The following is a 7,982-nucleotide window of genomic DNA, read 5'->3' as shown; positions in this document are numbered from 1 at the left end:
GCTTGAGTAGAAATAACAAAGTAATTTGCAAGTAGTAAATGATTTTGGATCTATAAAACAGAAAAATTACAAGGATATTTCCTATGAGATCTTTCTCCTTAGTGTAGAAAGTTAAGGGGAGACAAATGGCTAAATAAGTAGATGAAGAGTGCTTGTTTCTGGATACTTACTGGAATCATCTAAACACCTTTTGAGTCCTGATTAAGGATTTAGATTTATTTTACTGAGAATGATACCAGAAATTTTATTGGGCATGATATTTTCTTTTAGGGTCCTAAATAATTAAATTGCACAGAAATATTTGAGAGCTCATAAATTCTACCCAGTAGAAGACTGTGCAAGAGAAAAGACAAGGCAATAAATATACCGCTGAGATTTAAAAGTGATGCAGGAGAAAGGGACCTGAACAAAGGAGAGAAAGATATACAGGTACAGGCATAGTGATGGAAGGGGAAATGGAAACATTGTTCATGGACAGAAAGGAATCAATGAAGATGAAAACCCCTTTCTCCAATACCTGCTATAAAAAGAACGAGGAAAATTCAAGTGGGATTGAGGAAAAAGCTTTTTAGATGGACTATAAACAGGCAAGGCAAAAGGGGCAGCTGCTGCTTCCCACTCCAGATATAATGGAGAGATTAGAGTCCATTCCCCTTGACCTACTATGACCCAGGGAAAGAAAGATTGAAAGCTTGAGTGTGGAAAGGACAGCTTTATGAATGGCTATGCAGAGAGTAAAAGGAAATATAGTAGGCAGATGTATAGACACTTTGAAATAATAAATACTGAAGTCCTGAGTAGATAAGGGAAAATTAGAGAAGTGTCACGAAAAATCGCTAGAAGCAGTTTATGGTTGAGAGCCTCTGTTCAGCTCATAAAAGGTTTATATCTAGCATGATCCAGAGCAGACAAAAGAAAAAAAAAAGGTTAATGGAAAGTTTTGTATTGCAGAGGCAGAGTAACAAGGGCTTAGAAGGCGGTGGTTGGGCATTCAGAAAGAACATTGCACAAATATTGTGGTTATCCTTTGATTCAAGAATCAGAATGGGCTGAAATGGCTGAATTCTTATAAAGTGACAAAAGAGTATAAAAATAGTACTGAAGACTTAAATGGTAAGGAAGTCTCTATTTTATTTAAAAAAATCAATTAGGAGAAGCTATAAGTCTAGATAAAATTATCTATTCCATGCAACAGATGAGAATCATTCTAAATAGATTCATGTGAAAAGATACTGAAAATAAATAACTTCTCAACACCGAAAACAAATTCAAATTTTACAAAGAGATAAGTTTGAGTTGATTGTCAATGTTGTGATGTGTTTTGTAAATTACCCAAACTATTTACTGCAAGTAAACAATGGTACACAACCATTTTTATTATGATGGCTAGCTTTTATGTCTACTAGACACAAGCTAGTGTCATCTGGGAAGAAGGAAACTTTAGTTGAGAAAACTCCCTTCATAAGATTAACCAATAGGCAAATCTATGGGGGGCACTTTCTTGATGAATGATGCTGTGGGAAGAACCAGATTACTATGAGAGGTGCCATCCCTGGATAGGTGATCCTGGATGCTATAAGAAACCAGTCTGAGCACGTAGTGCACACCTTTAATCCAGCACCGGAGCAAGCCAGCATCTCTGTGAGTTCAAGCTGGCAAAGAAAAAACAAAACAAAAAAAAAAAAAAAAAAAAAAAAAAAAAAAACCAGTCTGAGCAAGTCATGAGGAGAAGGCAACAAACAAAATACCTAGATGGCTACTGCTTCAGTTGCTGTCTCCAATTCTTGCCTTTCACTCCTGCTTTTACTTACTTTGATGATGGACTGTGGTGTGGAACTATAAACTAAAATAATCTCTGTGGTGGTTTGAAAGAGATGGGCCCATAGTTTTGAGTGTTTGGATACTTGGTCATCAATTGGTTGCTGTCTGAGGAAGCTTAGGGGTAAGGCTCCAACGGGGAAGTATGTCACCTAGGGTGGGCTGTAAGATCTCAAAGACCACAAGCAACTTCAGTTTATTCTCTCTGCTTCCTGTTTGCAGATAGAGATGTAAATTCTTAGCTGCTGGTCCTCTGCTAGGCCAGTCTGTCTGTTGCCATGGTTCCCACTGTGATGGTGATGGAATTTTACCTCCCTGGAAACACAGGGACAAACACTTCTTGCCTTCCATAAGTTGATCTAATTAATGGTGTTTTAACACAGCTACAGAAACCCTAAGATATGTACATACCCTTTGTACCATAGGATGACACTTTTTTTTTATTCCCATTTCAGTTATCTTTCTCCAATATCTCCATCTGATACTCTTCAGAGAGAGAATTTGGAAACACTGAAAATATAAAGAAAACAACTGTGCCTTCAAATAAACTTTATAAATGATACACACTCCACGTTCTTTGTTTTCTGACTTTTGTCAAAAAAATTTCATCGTGCTAAAAGTGTAAGATAATAAGATAAATGAAAGTACAATATCTTTTAGAAAAAAATAATAGCATAGCATCTAGAAGCAGGTAATGGTAATTAATTTTTTCCAGATATGTACGACCTTTTGCTTGGCACATACATAGTGCTTTCTTGGGCTTTGTTCTTCATTGCCTCTGATGTTTGGGTTTGAAAGATTTGTTAACTGATTGTAAGTTCAACTCTTCTGACACTAAGTGATCACTTAGAACTACTGATAATCCAAACCCTTTACTCTCATCTTTTCTGGCCATCATCTGTACCTATACCCTATATTCACTCTCTGTCTGGCTTTTTTCCTGACGATTCTACTATTATAGTCTGTGAATAGTGTCACTCACACCAATAAATCCCAACATAGCTAATATCACAAATCAGTATCTGTTCCACAGGTCTCTCTTCTGATCTCCAGACCCATATCCACTTCTCTGTTGAACTTAGCATCCATTGTGTTAGTCAATATGTCTTTGAGACTGTATGTTTTTACCAATGCTAGAACTATATAAGCAAGTTATTGCTCCCCTAGTGACTTTAACCCAGTTTACCACATCAGAAAACTTCTAATTACTCTATGTTTAAATTGACCATATGATGTAAATTTTAGTTAAAATACATCATCATGTTTGATATTGACATTGGGCAACTAGCAAGTTTGCTGGTCAACTACAGTATGTAATTACTCAGCTGTTACCCAATTCTCCTTTGAGTTAGCTGGTAATTGAATCTGAAAACTTCCTGTCACCTTTGAGATCTCTTCAGACTTTCATTATCTCATTCCTACGATTTTTCAGGCCCATTTTTCTGCTGCACAGAAATTCCCCAGATACTGTTGCTGGAGCTATTTTTTAAGATCTCAACTCTGACTGTCGTTCCTATGAATCTGTTAGGCTAAAGTTAAACTTCTTTAGTATAAAATAATATAATAATTGTAATCACAAATTATGTAGTTCCACCCTGCTTGTAAGCCAGGTAAAAGTAAATGTTGTAAGCACATCATCAGAGGAGTGAGATTTTTCTAATGAAAGCAGGGTACCAGAACTTTACCATCTTGGAGAGAACACAGAAAAAGGGAGTATCGCCCATTGTGCAAACAGTAAGAAGCACACACACTTCAGAGCAAACTCTGAATTCCTAAAGTTAAGCGTGACTAGTGTGGCAATGTAGATTATCTGTGATCCTCAGCTTCAAGCAGGTGTTTGCTCTCATAAGGTTCTTCATTCACTGCCTGGGAAAAAAAAGATCAGATGAAAATGAGTGAAATAAGCAGGCCCACAGGAGATCATATGGATGAAAGAACAAAATCCCTACCATGATCCTTCTTGAATTTGGGGCCACAGCTCCAAGCCATTAGGAGAGGTCATAAACCACAGGTACCATCAGTTCACAAGTGAGTACACAGTGATAGTGCAGGAATGATAGATGGAAAAGACCTCGAAACCCCAAAGAACAAAAAAGAATGGTATTTCACCCACCATCCTATCCTAAGAGGAGAAGTAGTAGGATATTTTCACATAAATTCTACTACATATGCATGATTGAATTAGGAAAACCAGGTGTAAATGCTGAGAAAGTTTCTCTTCTATGGTCCAGAAAAACAACCTGCCAAAGCCTAAAATTGGAACCAGAACAGCAGAAAATTCTGTCCCTATCACAAGTACCCAGTATGAAGTTTGAGAAGTCTGCCAGTCATGTGGAAGACACCTTGTTGTGGGAAAGTTACAGTAATACCAACCAAGGTGTGGATAGGACTGGATATCATCTGGCATCTGTGTCAAAGTGGTTTAATTATGAACACAGGTGTTTTTTTTCCAGTAGATTGATCTGACTCCCAGCTAAATTCAGTCAGATGCCCAAGTGTCTGTGAGCTTCTAGAAGTTTCACACAGACATGTGTATGCATGACACAGATCAAGCATTTCTTTACTTTTTTTGAAATGGAAAAGATGTAGCAAGTATTTCATTGTAAATGAATTTTATCCCCAAAGAAGAAAACAGAACAGTGAGGAATGCTAATGATATGCAAGCACAAGAGTTGTATTAATAGATGTAAAGTACATCCCTGTGATGCTTGTCAATCGACAAATTGACTTGATCTGGAATCAACTAAAAGACAAGCCACTACAAATGAATAGCAAAATTTCTAGGACAAATAACAAATGAAAGAAGTCCCTCCTCCAACATCAACCTCCCTTGTAGCAATGGCCCAGATAGGAAGAATTCCAAGAAAATACAATGTTGCATGCTGGCCTGTTTTTGTGCCTTAGTAGTGAATTCACTACTGTTGCTGTCACAACTGTACCAACCATCTGCCACTGACATCAGAGCCCAGCTCTTTCCACCTTCCAATGTGGTTGGCCAAGGAATTCTCCAGGCCTTCAGCACTAGATTGGGTCTGCTGAGGAATACAGCACTGTGAAGTGAGCAGCTGCCAGATTCTCAGTCTCCATCCTACAGACAGCCATCTTTGTACTACCCAATCTCTACTATGTAAGGAAATCTAGTAAGTCTCTTTTGAGATATGTATCCATTCTCTTGATTCAGTTCCTCTAGAGAACTCTGGTTAATACAATGCCAAATCAATATAGGTTATGAGGTGAGTAGAAGGCATGGTTGTGGCAATCCTAGCAGGCTAGGAAATGTTAAATATGGACTCTGACAGAGAACTTTACTGTGTCTCATGAATAAAAAATATCAACACTAAGTTGTTTAACGAAGTTTAACGAAGTTAAAAAGAGGCATAATAAAATGTAGCTTAAACACCTAATAGTTATGCTGAAGTTAGAGGCGTTAGTAAGGCAGAGTGTGCTGCAAAGAAATCTCAGTCTTAACAGGAGAGCCAACAGGTTCACTCTTGGCCTTTGTGCTCACAGAAGCTGGTGTTTTGTAAATTTTGGTTTTGGTCTTAAACTTTATGATAGCTTGTCCGTCTCACCCAGCCCTACCCTGCTGCTCCACCAGTTGACGTGTTGGAATTTATTCCTTCCATTCATAGGCTGGCGGCATTTGAAAGTGAGTCCTTCAGGAGGTTATTATGTTGAATCCTTTTTTTTTTTCTTCCCCAAATCCAATCTGTTAGTTGTGTCTTTTATTGGGGGAATTGATACCGTTGATGTTTTGTTATCAATGAGCAATATTTGTTGATTTCTGTTATTTTACATTATGAGGTTTTCCTCTGTTGGTTTACTGGTCTGGGGTTATTTATTCCTTGTGTTTTTGTTGGGTGTGCTTAATCTCTTTAGACTGAAGGTTTCCTTCCAGCGCATTCTGTAGGGCTGGATTTGTAGAAAGATACTGCTTAAATTTGGTGTTATTGTGGAATATTTTTCTTTTCCTGTCTACTGGAATTGAAAGTTTTGCTGGGAATAATGTCTTTTGCCTGTGTTCTTTTAGAGTCTTACAACATTGTCCAAGCCTTTCTGGCTTTTAGAGATTCCACTGAGAAGTCAGGTGTTAGTCTAATAAGTCCTCCTTTATATGTTATTTGGTCTTTTTTTTTTTTTTTTCTCTTATAGCTTTTGGTATCCTTTCTATGTTCTATACATTTAGTGTTTTTATTATTATGTGTCATGTGAATTCTCATTTCTTTTCCAGTCTATTACAAAATGGACTGTATGTTCTGTATGCTTCTTTTACTTTGAGAGGCATGTCCTTCTTTAGGTTAGGGAAAATTTCTACTGTCATTTTGTTGAAAATGTTTTCTGTGCCTTTGACCTGAATTTCATCTCCTTCCTCTATTCTTATTATTCATAAAAATGCTCTTTTCATAGTTTCCCAAATTTCCTGGATATTTTGTGCCTGAACTTATTTAGATTTAACATTTTCTCTGACCTATATATTCATTTCTCTTACCCTGCTTTCAGTGCCTGAGAGTTTCTCGCCTGTTGGCGAGGCTTACCTCTGAGGTTTTTGTCTGACTACCTAAATCTTTCGTCTTCAGTTTAATCTTAGTTTGGATTTTCTTTAGCGATTCTCTATTTTCTTGAACTGTTTTCATCACTTCATTCCACTGTTTGTTTTCTTCATAGGCTTCCTTAGTTTAAGTTTTATTCATATTGTCTGTGAGGTCCTTGAGTATATTCATAATAGCTATTTTGGAGTTCCTGTCTTATGCTTCAGCTATATTGTATTTTGGGGGTTCACTGGAGTAGAGTTGCTGGGTTCTAGTTGTGCCATATTATCTTAACTGTTAATGATTGTATGTTTCTGCTTGTGTCTGGGCATCTGGTTTTGGGATCATTAGGATTCTAGGTATTGATATTTAGTCTTATGCTTGTTGGACATGTGTTCCTTGTCTTTGTTTCTGTTGCTCTCTCTGGGTATTAGAGATAGATGGTTTCCTGGTATGGAGCACTTCTGAGACCCTGCCACGTTTGGCCACTGGGGGTCCCAGGTGGAACACGCTTCTAGGTATTGTGGGCTGACACAGAGGAACATGGTGGGGAGCTGAAAAGTGTTCACAGGAAGGAGGAAAGCTTTGTCTGCTATGAAGTTTGGTGGGGTCCCCAAGGAGAGGAGGGGTGGAGGGGTTCCTGCAAGTATTCTGCTACAGGGCCAGGGATGAGACTGGAAAATCGGCAATGGAGGATAGGAAGGAGAGTGAAGATTGCCTACATGATTCTCAGATCAGGCTGGCGTGGGCAGCAGGTTCCCATGTAAAGCTAGGAGGTAATCAGTGTTGTGGGGGAACGGAAAGAGACCTGAGCACACCTGCTTTCTTCCTGTTGCATTCTTGCCATGTGAGCTGTTTCATTTTCTTTGCTTAACTCCACCGAACTTCACGGCAGACAAAGCTTCTCTCCTTCCTGGGAACACTTTGAGCTCCCCACCATGTCCCTTTGTGTCTGCCCACAATACCTAGAAGTCACTTAAAAAGTGAACCTTTGGGTGTGACGATGGAGCGATTTCCAGAAAGGCTTACCTGAGAAGGGAAGATCCATTCTGAAAGTGGATAGTATCAGCCCATGGGCTGGTTTCCCATGGGCACCTAAGCTGAAGAAGAAGAAAAATTCTCTCCTCTGCCTCCTGACTGCAGACACGATGTGGCCATGTACTTCAGGCTCCTGCTGAAAGATCGAACTCCGCTTTCACCATCACACCCTCTCCACACAAATCTCCCCTTTTAAAGCTGAATTTGTCAAATATTTTGCTGCAGCCATGAGAAAATTAATTAATACTACGTGACACCCTTCACTATACTATAACATAGCAAGAAAGTCCTTACTGAGTGCTGGCATCTTGACATTAGTTCCCAGTTTCTCCAACTGTGAAACATTTCTTTCCATCATGAATTACCCAGTGTAAGTTATTCATTTAGAGAAGCAGAAAATGGGTTGAGACAGCTCTTATTTCTTAAATTCTTGTCCTTGTCAATTTTAAATGTAAGTTCGTCTAAACACAGGACTTTATAAACACACTTGCAGAGAATTTGTCTAATTAACATACATTTTCTGATTGTATATAGTGCATTAAGATAGGCAATCATGCTTCATGATAAGCTTCCAATTGGATAAAACTCAATCACACC

Source organism: Peromyscus leucopus, chromosome 8a (genome assembly GCF_004664715.2).
Source record: "Peromyscus leucopus breed LL Stock chromosome 8a, UCI_PerLeu_2.1, whole genome shotgun sequence".
NCBI lineage: Eukaryota > Metazoa > Chordata > Mammalia > Rodentia > Cricetidae > Peromyscus > Peromyscus leucopus.
Note: the sequence above shows the minus strand (reverse complement) of the source record.